Genomic DNA, 14,346 nt, shown 5'->3' with positions numbered 1-14,346 from the left:
CCTTTGTCAATTTTAGCGACAAAACTATCAATACATATGGAATACAAAAAATAAATGAATTAACTTTTGTAGCTCCTATTCCACATGCCTAATCTTCAACATTACTCGAAATCTTCGTCACTTCCAAGTACTCCAATGATCCCAAAGGTTGTAAGTTCGGCATCATCGTTGTTGAAAATCCGTAGCTATAACAATGAGAAAACAAGAGTTCTTAATCATTGTTATACAGTGTCATAGTATCATTATATAGTACCAAAGTTCCATTGTATCACAACTTCGACAATAATACTATGGTGATATGTATCACTCCCCCTTAGTCAATACTCCATCTCACATGGAAACCACTCCCCCTTACATAATGATCCGAAAACATATGTATTTGTAGTGTGAACTACATATTAATTCTCCCCCTTTTTGTCAATAAAATTGGCAAAGGTACGAAAACGGGATCCTAATGAAATTTCCAAAAGAGACATTTCATGACCAAAAGAAAGCATATATCATCTTATTTAGATGCAATCATATAGCCGAAGCTAAATGCATTCATCAAGGAGTTTATAAAGATACAAGATAACCCCTATAATATTCCACAGCCGCACTTCCCACAAAGATTTGGAAATTAAGCACAAGTTCAATTAAGAACTCCCCCCCCCCCATAATATGTCATTCCCGAAGAAACAACAAGAGCGACCTTAATTTCAAAAGAAAAGAAGGATTTCTTTGGACATAACAAATCACATACAAGTATGAATTTGAATCCAAAATACTCAATTAAATTAACCACAAGAGAACCCATGATTAATTTAACCGGAAATGCTCAACATAAGTGAACTTATGGAGACTCAAAAATACTCAATTAGATTAATCACAAGAGAACCCATAATTAATCTAATCGGAATACACAACCAAATTAACCACAAAAAGTAATCAATTTAATTGGTCATGCTCGACATAAGAGAACTTACGAAGCAACAACTAAATAACCAAACAAGGGTGATTAATTTAGTTGATCATGCTCGACATAAAGTACATCACGGAGAAACAACTAAGATAAGAATAACTCAGTCGAATGTGCTCAACATAAGACACCTTATGGAACAACACAATATATGCACAAAAATTGTAGACCGGAGGTCGACCAAATACTGTGGAATAAGCAAGGATTCATTCTATTTTCCATCACCATTTACACAATGACATACAATAGACATAATCCTTGTAAACAAAAGATTTTAACATATCTTCCATCAATAATTGACATAATATGATTAACTTTTGTATTTGTCAAAAGTTCATTCCTTCTTTTATCAACACATGCATATCGACATATAAATGACTTAACTTTTGACAAGGTATGGGACAATCACAGTTCACGGACGCAAACACATATCCCATAACAAATTGCAATATATAAAACCATAAAGATTAATACTGCAAAAATCATCTTCCAAACAATTTTAGAATTTAAACCAATAAATCTAAAACATGAAGATGAAAACGTTGGACATATCTATGTGTAATCACAATAATTGCTATTCCAAACTCTAGTAATCCTTCTCAAAAACAAGAATAAATTCTCATAAGAAGTTTCCTAGGCATCAAGACAAACTCGTAATGCACATATAAGATGATTTGCCCTAGAGGGTAGAATCAATCTTTTTCTCCCGTATTTACATTAAGAATAACTACCAAAGGCATATAAAAAGATTTTCTTAGTAAAGAAGAACATACAAATTCATTAGCGACCATGCACCATAGTTCACATAAGATGATTGTGAACATTCAAGAATCCCATAGCAAAGCGTACTACTGCCGATTCTTGAGCTTCCTTCTTTGTGATTCACCAACAACATTCTTGTAAAATCTATAAATTAGATTATAAGAGTAATACTCCAAGAATCCAAGTGCCCAAGTCCAAGAGAAGAGGAACAAGTGTGACGTAACGGAGCAAACCACTCAAAAACAAGAGACGGGACAAATACCAATCTTAACTTATCCAAATTCAATAATTCTCATCTCCATTTTTAAGAGAATTCAAATAGGAAGAGAATGCAAAAAGAATGAGGTCATTACGAGTTCGGACGAAGAAGATACGACCAAAACAAGTTTACCGAATATCGACGTCTATAGGCAAGTATGCATACGGGTATGCAAACGGATTTTCAGTATGCAAAATGGTATGCAAACGAATTTCCCTAGATTTTATTACAAAAACTCATTTGTAAACTGGTATGAAACTAGGTATGCATACCTGAAGTGTACCATGAAGGCCAAAACATCTCGAACAACTATTTTCAAGCCGGAACATTTAAGAACCTTAAACACAAATCCAGTTAGGTAGACATGAACGATACACAAGGTACATAGATCATCATAAAACTTTCTCAAGTTTAGAGATATACCTTTTTAGAAGAATCCAATCGAATTCTACAGCGTTACGAAACATTCAAAATCATACCCAACTTAATATGTGTGCCCCAGTTCTTGTGCTCCCCTCATAGTATACATAACATGGCATTTCTTGGTGAGGGTGCACTTTCAACACAATCAAGCTGTGTTGAGGTGAACAATGTCTTGCTCACCATGGCACCATGAAAGAGTTTCTTTCCAGCAACTCTTACATCTTGTAGTGTTGAGAAACACCCAAGGAACTGTTTTTATAAGTTTATCAAAGAACTTCAAGAGAACCCAAAAAGATTTGTGTTTCTGATTTCTTGTTTTCCAACTTAGAAAAAACAATTTCCCCAGATAGTTTTTAGTACTACGAAGGGAAACTCTTTTGATAAAAAGAGACGTCCTAGCTTCTTCATACAAGAAGATAATACTACTATATTGATAAGAAGTATCGGGAATTGAGCAATGGATCAGTTCATGCTTTGAAGTGATATAATCAGATGACGACTGAGATTTAAACTCCTCTTGTAATTCGTTTAGTTTGTTACAACTAGTTGGATTACTCAGAGGAGGAGTATTGCACTCAGTGATTAGCAAATCAATATCAACCTCAACATGAATATTATTCATCATAACTTGATTTAGCCTGTCAAGAGACTCTTGTTCTTTCTGAAGAATAGAATCAACATCAGAAGATAAACTTTCAAGTTTCTTTTCAAGTCCTGAAAACACTTCAGGGGATTTTAAACCTGATGGAGGTTTAGCCAGAATTTCTTCTATGGATTTAATTAAATCAGACATGGAAGCAACTTCTAGAATCCCTGGATCTGGTGGTGCATTTATTGAGATAACACTTCTGTCCATAGAGTCAGATCGCTACAAACACAGACTTGTAAGGTCTTAAACGTATTTGCCTGCTCTGATACCAATTAAAAAAGCGGGGGTACAACAACCTCACCCAATATTTCGATTAGCAATCTGTATGGACAAACTCCAATATACTTTCAATAGAATCAACTAGACTCAATCTTAATAAAATATATCAAAGAGTTATATCTCTCTGTTTATGGGTGAAAACGGTTTCTGCTATTTTCGGTAATTTCGTGTGTGTGTGTGTGTGAGAGAGAAACGAGTCTAAACCCTAAACAATGTACTGCAAGGGAGTACTTTTGATTCGAGAGTTCAATCTGTACAATCCTGGCCTAAACCAAGAAATGGTCGTTCCAGGCTTGCTTCGGTCACAAAGTGAAGGAGAAGGGATGTTCTTGGGGAGGGAAGCGAAGAAAGTGTTGAGACCAGAATAGTTGATTCTGGAAGTGTGGGTGTTTTGTGACTTGTATCAGAAAGTTGAACTGGTTAGCTGAATGAAAAGCTATCAGATGCTTTCTGGATGTGGTATTGTTCTCCTGACCAAAACATGTTGTTTGATGGAAATAGGTGAGACCTATTTGTACAAGTCGCAACAAAACGTACCCTGATCTCGTAGGAAGTGGAAACGATTGAGTGGTGGAAGAAGGGAGTAACGGGTAACTCCTGGAATTTATGTTTCCATAATGAAGGATACGTTTACACCATTACTTCTTGCCATTACTAACCGCCTCGCTTTATGACACTTTCCTGTAATGGGCGTATTGCACGCCGCACGCTTTAAACTGCCAGACCAATACCCTGATGAGTATCCCCCAGTTTGTGACATGTTTTTATGTCTCGACTGTTTTCGTGGAAAATATGTAGCACTTTGCTACGTGTGGCAAGTTAAAATTGAGAGGCTTGCTGCAGGAAAATAACATGTGATGCTAGGCTCGTTTTGGCTAGTCGCCTAAAACTTGTCACGAGCTCACCAGCTCGGTGGCGAACTTCGATGGCCGAGATCGCATCTTATTAAATGAGGGTAGCCGTTGATTGTGGCTACCTTATGTTGGTGCCTGATAATGGCGCAATGGTGTTTTGGTGTATGCCAGTGGTATTGCAGCATGGCTCGTGCATGTCAGTGGCACGGTGGTGCAAGTGGCGCTCGGCGTAGCCACGTCCATTGGATTTAGGAGGCTGGTCGCCTAAAAGTTGCCACAAGCCTATCAGTTCAGTGGAAAACTTGAATGGCTGATATTGCATCTTAGGAGGAAGGATAACCGTCGATTATGGATACCTTCTGTTGGCGCCTAATAATGACGCAATGGCATTTTTAGGGCATGCTAGCGACATAGCTGGCATGGCTCGTGCCAGTGGTGCCTAGTATAGCCATGGACGCTGGATTTAGGCGGCTGGTCGCCTAAAAGTTGCCACAAGTCTATTAGTTCGGTGGCGAACTCGGATGGCTGAGATTGCATCTCAGGAGGAAGGGTATCCGTCTATTATGGCTAACTTCTGTAGGCAGTGGCGCCTTTAACGCGCCTGTGGCATAGTGGCATGGCGAAAGTTGGGATTGGCACTGTGGTCGAAGTTAAGGTTTGGCACTGCGGCCGAAATTAGGGTTTGGCACTGTGGCCGAAATTAGGCGCCGTGGCCAAACTGGGATTTGATGCCGTGGCCAAAGTTTAGGGTTTGGCGGCATGGTCGCTTAAAAGTTTCCACAAGTATGTTAGTTTGGTGGCGAACTTGGATGGCTGAGATTGCATCTCAGGAGGAAAGGTAGCCGTCGATCATGGATACCTTTAGTTGGCAGTGGCGCCTTTAACTCGCGCTAGCATCATTGAGGCATGTATGGCATGGCCGGCATGGCTCGGGAATGCCTTTGGCATGGTTGCGCCTGGCGTATCCATGGCCACTGAAATTTTGGCACGTTGGTGTGGAAATCTTGCCTAAATTAGGGTTTAGCTTGTCGAAACCCTAATTAGCCTATATAGCATGTCGCATGTGGTGAGTGGCCATGTTTGGCGCATTTGGCATGTGTGTCTGGCATGTATGCATTTGGCATGTGCGCGTTTGGGAAGCCAATTGGATTTTCGGCCATCTGGCGCGGTATCCTTCTTTTCAATATTGTGCGAGTTTAGAGCAACCTAATTGGTTAATGTAAGAGGGCCTACCAAGCATGGGCGTGGCTACACTTCTGGTGTGAGTGTGGTGGCTTTAGAGCGACCTGATTGGTCAATGAGAAGTGGGGCCGGCAAGCTAAGGCGTGGCCACACTTCCAGTGCGTTGTGGAGGATTTAAAGCGACCTGATTGGTCGATGGAAATAGGGCCGACAAGCTAGGGCATGGCCACACTTCCAGTGTGCTGTGGCGGATTTAAAGCGACCTGATTGGTCGAGGGGAAGAGGGCCGGAAAGCTAGGGCGTGGCCACACTTCCAGTGCGCTGCGTCGGACTTAATTGCCTAGTTTGGCTAAGCATAGTTTCGACCAACGGGGTCTAGTGTACTGCCCGGGGCGCGAAACCCTAATTTTTTGCAGATTAGTCGTGTTTATGAGTTTTTTGTGAGTTATCACAATAATTGGCTGGATTTTGTATGCTGCCACAAAAATCCTTATCTACAGAATGCAGTGTGCTTTCCGTCTGAGCATTTTGTGCGATGGCCTTAACTTTGGTACTTGGAGGTTCATGCTACTCCGTTGCGAGTGAACATAAATCCGTCATGCCATACTGATATTAAGGGTTCTGCCGGGGAACATAGCACTGGAAAGTACTCAATCAGTCTTGTATTGGCGAAGTGCCGAAATTTACAAAGTATTTGGGATGGTTGCTATATTCGCCAGTCTGGATAAATTTCATGTAAATATATTGAATGGCTCAACAGATATGCCGGTGGAGATGTTAGCACTCACAACACAGTTTCCTTGTAGAGTGACGTCACATCAGATGCAAGGTTTTACGATTTTAACCCTAATCTAAAAACCACCATCAACATTAAGTCCCCTGCTTAGCACGTAACAGTGGAATTGTTGCGGGGTAAGCATAAGATGGTGACAGACGAGAGTAAATTCGAAAGAGCAAATCCGTCTTGGCCATGGGATGTGGGCACCAGTGCGGCATCTTTGGCTACTGATTAGCAGAGGTGGCATTGCAATTTGGTCCACGAAACGGTGCTCTGGCTGGCCACGGAAAGGTGGATGGCGCTGCTTTGGCCGGTTAAGGAATGGTTCATGGCGCTGCTGGCTAGGACATGGGGCGTTACAGATGGCTGCTAGCTGAAACGCGGACTGTTGGCGTCGGCCTGGCTGTGGAGCCATTGGCTTGGGTTGGTGCGATTCTTTGGCACCGCTTGGCTTGGGCGTGGAGCTGTTGGCGTCAGCTTGGATGTGGAGTCGTTGGCGCTGCTGGCTTGGCTTGGGCATGAAGTTGTTGGCACTGGCTTGACGTGGAGCCATTGGCTTGGCTCGGGACGCGCGATCTGAGTGGAAGGATGGCGCTGGCTAAGTCACAGAATGGTAGGGGCGGCTGCTGACTGGATGCCAAACCCTAATTATCCCGTATAAACAAATATCTAATCCAACTGGTTTCACGTGTTTGAAGCCTTAATTCACGTCTGGTAAAAGGGTTTTCCTTCTCAGGCTTCGTCAATCCGCTGAATATAAGAGGTGAACTTGAATCCTTCGTTCATATAGATCATCATAAAATCGTGTCCACCCTCTTCACAGGTATTGTCTTGTGTTTCTTCTCCTAGTTCCAATTTTGTCTTCTTCATCACGTGGATTGCCGGTGCAGACATGGTAAATTTGTTTTTTGTAGCATATAATGGGATCTTCCACTGACGATCGTACCTCTGACTCTTCAGAGAGAAATTTTGAAGTCGACAAAACCCAGTTTTCTTCTCATGAGGAGGTATTAGACATAATTGATTCTCTGTTCCGTGAGGCTAATGAGATTATACAAAGCATGTCTCTCACCCATCTATACAGAGTGCGGATGTGTGTTCAGACTCTCATGGCTTCGATGGATAGGGATGAAAAGTGGAGACATGATGAAGCATCTCAGCGCGTCGGGAGATCTCAGAATAATGAAGCTTCTCTATAACCCAGTGCTAAGGCTGAACGATTCGCCTCTCGGTTGAAACGACGAAAGACTGAGTCCATGAAACTTTTAGGTGAGAGACAGTTTAATTACCATGTCCATGATGGTATCGTAATCCTTGACTTTGATGCGGACGAACCGGGACATCCTCAAGAAGCAGCTGGAAAAGCTCATGAGGAAGATGTCGACACAGTTTACGAAACTGAAGCAGCTTCTGGATTGGACGTCGAAACTGCTGTCAGGGACGTTGAAGCGAGCGTTGAGGATGCCGTCAAGGAGGACGAGGAGGCGGAGGCAACATATGTTGGAGCCATTGGAGAAGCCATGGAAACATACGCTGGGACTGCTGTTGAAACAAATGCCGGACAGGATGCGGAAGCTGCTGCTGAGGAGGCTTCTGGATGGGATGCTGAGGTCACTGCTGCTGAGGCGGCTTCTGGATGGAATGCTGAGGTCGCTGCTGCTGAGGCGGCTTCTGGATGGAATGTTTGCTGCCAGAGAGGGTGCTGGGGAAAGTGCTTGAAAAAGCTCTGACGGAGGCGTTATTGATCCAGGCGTCTGCCATTGACGACCAATTTTTTCCACTTTTGCTATTTCTCCTTGGCGTGTAGACGCTTTTGATATTTCAAGGATTTATTTTCACTTTCTTGTTTTCATGGCGGAGTTAGGGTTTCGCCAAGTAACATTCCGTTATTCATCTTGTATGGTTTCACATCTCTGAATGAACTAATAAAACCTTCATACTGAAAAGATCTAAAAAACCTTTATGCGAAAATAAGTTGCTCACCCCTCCTGGCCATCCAGTAGATGGACATACGTCGTACACAAATAGTGTGGATGGAATTTGCCACAGGTACTAGCCAGCCTGCTGTTTTCGCGGCCAATGCCTCCGAACGCAGACATCACCCATAGTAACTCAAAACAGGGAAAATAACAACAATGGTTAAAGGTTCGACCGACCTGTTTCTTGGCTCTCCCTTGTAGCAGCATCGTTGTCACACATCCAGAAAAACAGAGGAACGCCAGGTGAGATTTGAAACCGGATATTTTTGAAGATATATGTTCTGCCGCCTGATGATCATCTTCCTTGCATATTCCCTTTTTCGGTATTTTTTGAATAGATATTTTTGGTGGTGGTTTGGTGTGGACACCCTAATTTCGTACATAGTTTGGATCCGCACTTCCGAGAATTACGGTCTAGGCAAACATCGTTCGTATGCCCACGGTAAAGGTCCACCGATATGCATTTTTCACCAAGACCAATTGCATGTACATCCATTAGGAGTCAAATTTGTGCTAAAATGTTAGTCCATAAACTAGTGCCCATTACTCCTGAAGTCTAGTAAGTTGGACGTACACCAAAATGATAATCCATCGACCATTAATTAAGTCCACCTTAGAGTCCACCAAATTCGTCCACTTTAAGGTGTCAGTGACCAGTACAAGTCCAATGTTGGACGTCCACACTAATAGAAAAATGACTAAAAATGTCGACACCTTAGTCTAGCTTTGTTTGCAAGAAATTCCATGTTTGCAAAAATCTTGAGATTAAATGGTATTTGGCTATTTTAATAAAAGAAATTAAAATGATTTTGGAGAATTTTTAATAATTGGAAATAATATTGTTAATTTGGTTAGAATATTTAGGTTTTTAATATGAGCCATCTGATTTAGGTCATTTTAATCCTAGGATAGCTGTTAATGGAAGAACGCTATAAATAGGGTGTCATTTTAGAGTGGAAGAAAAGGGAAGGATTCTGGTCGATCCTAAAAAATTAGAGAAGAAAACTTAGGAGGTTTTTAGTGTTAGAACGGTTTGCATTGGATAGTCTTGGATACGATCGAGTATGCGGAAGTGCTAGCCCCTGTTGATCAATCCCGTTCTAAGTGACATAGCAGTCACCTACGTTGCGAAAACAGGTAATACTGAGACCTTTAAACTCGTTGTGAGAATATGTGTAAGATGATGGTTATGCATGAACATTGATGAGAAGAGATCCTTTGTTTGCTTCTGTTTTCAGATCATAACTACTTGGAATTTTTCTATTGATTTATATTGAGATTATAAGCGTGAATATATAGTGAATGATCGTATCTTGTTTGAGTTTTGATCCTATGCTGAATCCATACAGTGTCGTCCTATGTTCATGATGATTGGGTTAATTAAATAATTATATGTCGCATGTTTCTGAGATAGCAGTATAATTGCGGTTAGGATCATCTTAGTTCATATTGTCTCAAAAATCTGTTTTCATCCTATGTGTACTAGTGGTTTTTTCTGTCCCTCATGCCATGATCTTTAGAACTATGCCAAGCACTGTATAAGTCATCCATGTTTTCGTATGCATCGTGCATGAAAACATCATATAGGCATCAGTGTGTCTTAGTTTAAAATCTCAAACTATTTTGTAGACGCATGCATTAAGTGGTAGAAATTATAGTCGTCCACATTCCATGATTTTTATTAGTCAACATAGGCATAATAGTTTGGAAGCATTCTGCATATAGATCATTTAGTTTGAAATAATAATAATAATTATAATTGTTTGAGTGAAGGGTATGCCTTGTCTTTGAATCAGTGTTAATGAAATCCGTTTAATAATGATGATGATGATGATTTGATAATAATAATGATGTTAGTTTGATAATAATAATTTTTGATGATAATAATAATAATTCGGTTGATTTGATTGGTTTTGGTTTACTACAGGTTTTAGCAAGATCACCTTTTTGCTTGGGGATTTATTCATTATTTATTATTTTATTTATTCAAAATTCATTATTTGTTATTACAAGTTAAAACCCTAAAATCTCAATTATAAAGTAGAGGTCATTTTTCGGATTGGACGGGTTAGGTGCCTCACATCTTCCTAACCCGTATCTTGATTCCCGGACTCTTTCTCTGTTTTTGGACCAGTGTTTTTATTGGGTCCCAACTCCCTAAGTTGGGTGGCGGCTTCCCTTAATAATTATTTCCACTTGATTCCCATTTTGGATATTTAGAGATCTTGACGGATTTCGACGGTATCTACAGTGGCGACTTCACTGGGGACTTTGAGAATCTAACTTGAAAAGTAATTGGGAATTTAGGGTTTTGATTTGACACTATTCGGTATTTGCACACACACACGTGCACGCACCCATATCATCTTGCATTTTCATTTCGCATCGTCCGAAGTATGATTTTTAGGAAAATATGTGGCTAGTAAGCTGAACCCACTGGGCGTTATCAGCTGAACCACCACAAGCCTTAGCCTGGTACCAAAAAAGACTAGTTTCGACTACGTCTGAGGTATATTCTGCTAAGGTAGCCCAAGCCTACCCAATAATTAGTTGAACCTGCATGCACGTACATTGATTGTAAATTGCATTCATTGTTATACAAAATCTGAGGCATACGCACCCTTGTGTTACCATATATTCTTTTGTTTCCTTGAAAACAGGGACACGAGCATAGAATCTGAAATGAATATCGATACTGGGGCATTTTCTTGGTTGTGTGAACAATTCCAACAGATGTTGGATACCAAGTTCACCGAATTTGAAGCCGAGATGAAAGTCGAGACAAAGAAGTTGACTCACGCGGCCATTTCTGGGTCTCTAGGAAAACATGAGGTTGATATTGGGGATATAACAGACGGGTCAGCTGATCTCTTTGTATAAGAACATGAGATAAGCGCTATAAAAGCGGACTCATGTAAGAATTTCACTGAAATACCCTGTTTTAATCCAGTCAATTCAATTCGATTAATAGAGGGTCAGAAATGCCCTTCGACCATTCATGTTGAAAAAACTTACCTGGTTGGTAAACCAGAGAATTGTGTCTTTTCTAAAAATATTTCAGGAGATCAAAATAATTTTGGAAACAAAATATTTAACTTGGACAAGGATCACGATTATACTGATAGACCGACTCCCAGTGACGAGGAAATGATCGAAGAGGACGTGCCTCATGAGATCCTCAAGTCATTAGATCACCTGGAAGACAAGCTGGAACCAGTCGAAGAAGTAGAGTCGTTCAATCTGAACACGGAAGATCAACCCCAAATGGTGAAGATCGGTACTACTTTATCTTTAGAAGAAAGGAGGACAATGATCGAGTTACTAACTCAGTACAAAGATATATTTGCATTGTCGTATGAAGATATGCCAGGGTTAGACACAAACATGGTAGTACATCACTTACCTATGATCCCTGGAATGAATCCAATCAAACGGAAATTGCGTAAGCTCCGACCAGAGTGGTCTTTGAAGGTACATGACAAAGTGATCAAGCAATATGAATCTGGGTTTTTGATGGTTACAAATTATCCAGAATGGTTGGCTAACATAGTACCGGTCCCGAAGAAGGATGGAAAAGTACGAATGTGTATCGACTACAAAAATCTTAACAAGTCAAGCCCAAAAGACGACTTTCCCCTTCCCCATATTGACATCCTCGTCGACAATGCTGCAGGGCATGGCTTACTATCATTGATGGACGGGTTCTCAGGATATAATCAGATAAAATGGCAGAAGAAGATAGGGAGAAGACATCTTTCATTACACCTTGGGGGACATTTTGCTATGTGGTAATGCCTTTCGGTCTTAAAAATGTTGGAGCTACTTATCAACGTGCAATGACTACTCTTTTTCATGACATGATGCACAAGGAGTTGGAGGTGTATGTAGACGATATGATTGCCAAGTCCGAAAGAAGAGAAGATCATCCATTAGACCTACAAAAGTTTTTTGACCGACTTAGGAAGTACAAGTTGAGGCTTATACCCAATAAATGTACATTTGGGGTAAAATCAGGAAAGCTATTAGGGTTCATTGTCAGCAATAGAGGAATAAAAATTGATCCAGAGAAAGTGATTGCGATCATTAATATGCCTCCCCCCAAGAAAGAGAAGGAAGTGCGAGGTTTTCTAGGAAGAATTCAATATATCAGTCGATTCATCGCGCAACTAACTCCGGTTTGTGCACCAATCTTTAAATTGCTAAGAAAGAACTCGCCAAAGGAGTGGAATGAAGAGTGTCAAAAGGCATTTGACCAGATAAAGAAGTATTTGTCCAAACCACCTGTGTTGGTCCCTCCGGTCCCTGGGAAACCTTTATTATTGTATTTATCAGTAACTGACTTATCAATGGGGGCAGTTTTAGGACAATATGATGAAGATGGTAAGAAAGAGCGGGGGATTTAATATATCAGCAAGACATTGTCTGGATATGAATCAAAATACTCAACATTAGAGAAAACATGCCTTGCCCTTGTCTGGGATACTCAACGTCTTAGACATTACATGTTATCTCATTCGGTGCAGTTGTTATCAAGGATGTACCCGCTTAAATATCTTTTTGAAAATCCAATGATCTCAGGTAGAACGGCTAGGTGGAAGTTGTTGCTAGAAGAATTTGACATCACTTATGTAACACAAAAGTCAATAAAAGGAAGAGCAATAGCAGATCACTTAGCAACGCAACCTATCCCGAATCGCGAGACACTCGTAACAGAATTTCCTGACGAACATATCCTTGTTGCTGAACAATATGAAGAAGGTGAATTGTGGAAGATGTATTTTGATGGAGCAATGAACCTAGTTGGTAAAGGAACATGGGAAATTTTGATATCTCCTGATGAGGTACGCATTTCGATTTCTATTCGATTGAATTTGAACTGTACTAAAAACATGGCTGAATATGAAGCATGCATTTCTGGCTTGAGAGATGACTTAGAGTTATCAGTCAAAAAGTTGGAGGTATATGGAGATTCCTTGTTGATTGTTAACCAAACACAGAAAGTTTGGAAGATCAAGGAAGAAAAGATAGTTCCATACCATGAATGCCTCATGAAGCTGGTGGAGAAATTTGATTGCTTTACTTTTCATCATCTTTATAGAGACAAGAATCAGTTTGCAAATGCATTAGATGCTTTAACATCACTAATCCCGATCTCAGGAGATTCCACAGTCAAATCCATCGAGGTGGCACGAAGAGAGAAACCATCCTACTGTTATGCTGTTGAGATCGAAGCAGAAACACCCGACGGAGATCCATGGTATCATGATATCAAGAATTACTTAGAGGATCGGACGATGCCAGACGGGTTGAGTAGAGAAGAGCGTCGTTACATACAACGCATGTCCTTTCAATCCATCATCCTCGGAGGAGTGTTTTATAAAAAAATCTTATGATGGGATTTTGTTGAGGTTGTAGGATCAGAATCTCGCAACAATAATGTCTCAGCGAAATTATTAACAACACAACACGACAGTGTCGCAGAACAACTTCAGAAACGACATAATAAATGACATCAACCAAATCATGAGAAAAGTGTGACGATCCTGCGAAAATAAGGAGGTTTGCGAGATTGATATTTATAAGGTTGCGAGAATGTCGCAAGTCATATCCGAAAATAAAGGACAGATTAGCTGTCATCCACTATGTATTTCCCTATAAATAGTCATTCAGTTGTAAAGAAAAGGGGAGAGATCTTTTTTGAGTGAGAAGCAAGTAAATAGGAGAGAGAAAATTTAGAGCAGTGGTCATTCTTGATTCCTTTATCTTTTCTTCTAACATTGTTTAAAGATTCATCAATAAAATTAGGATTGTTAATCTAAAAATGAGTTGCATGTTAATGAAATCTTATGAAGGGTGTAGTGTAGGATTTCCAGCGACTACATAATGGCGCTAGAAACAGGGAAAAATTAATATTCTGATTGAAGATCACCCTAGAAAAGGTTGAAGATTAATATTCTGGTTTGTGAGAAATTAGAATAACTAGTGAAAATTTTTACGAAATCTCTTACAATTCATTAGTATTGAAGAAATGGCTAGAAGGAGGAATATATCCGAACAACCAACAACCGCTATAAGAAGAAGTAAAAGACTTGATGGAAGGGAGACAAGTGAAACAGGAGAATCTACTAGAATAAGAAATGATGGAGAAAATCAAATTCAACAACCAGTTCAACAAACACCGGTACAAAATAGAACTATGGATTATGATAGAGTGAGCATACAT

This window comes from Papaver somniferum, chromosome 7 (genome assembly GCF_003573695.1).
Source record: "Papaver somniferum cultivar HN1 chromosome 7, ASM357369v1, whole genome shotgun sequence".
Classification (NCBI taxonomy): Eukaryota; Viridiplantae; Streptophyta; class Magnoliopsida; order Ranunculales; family Papaveraceae; genus Papaver; species Papaver somniferum.
Note: the sequence above shows the minus strand (reverse complement) of the source record.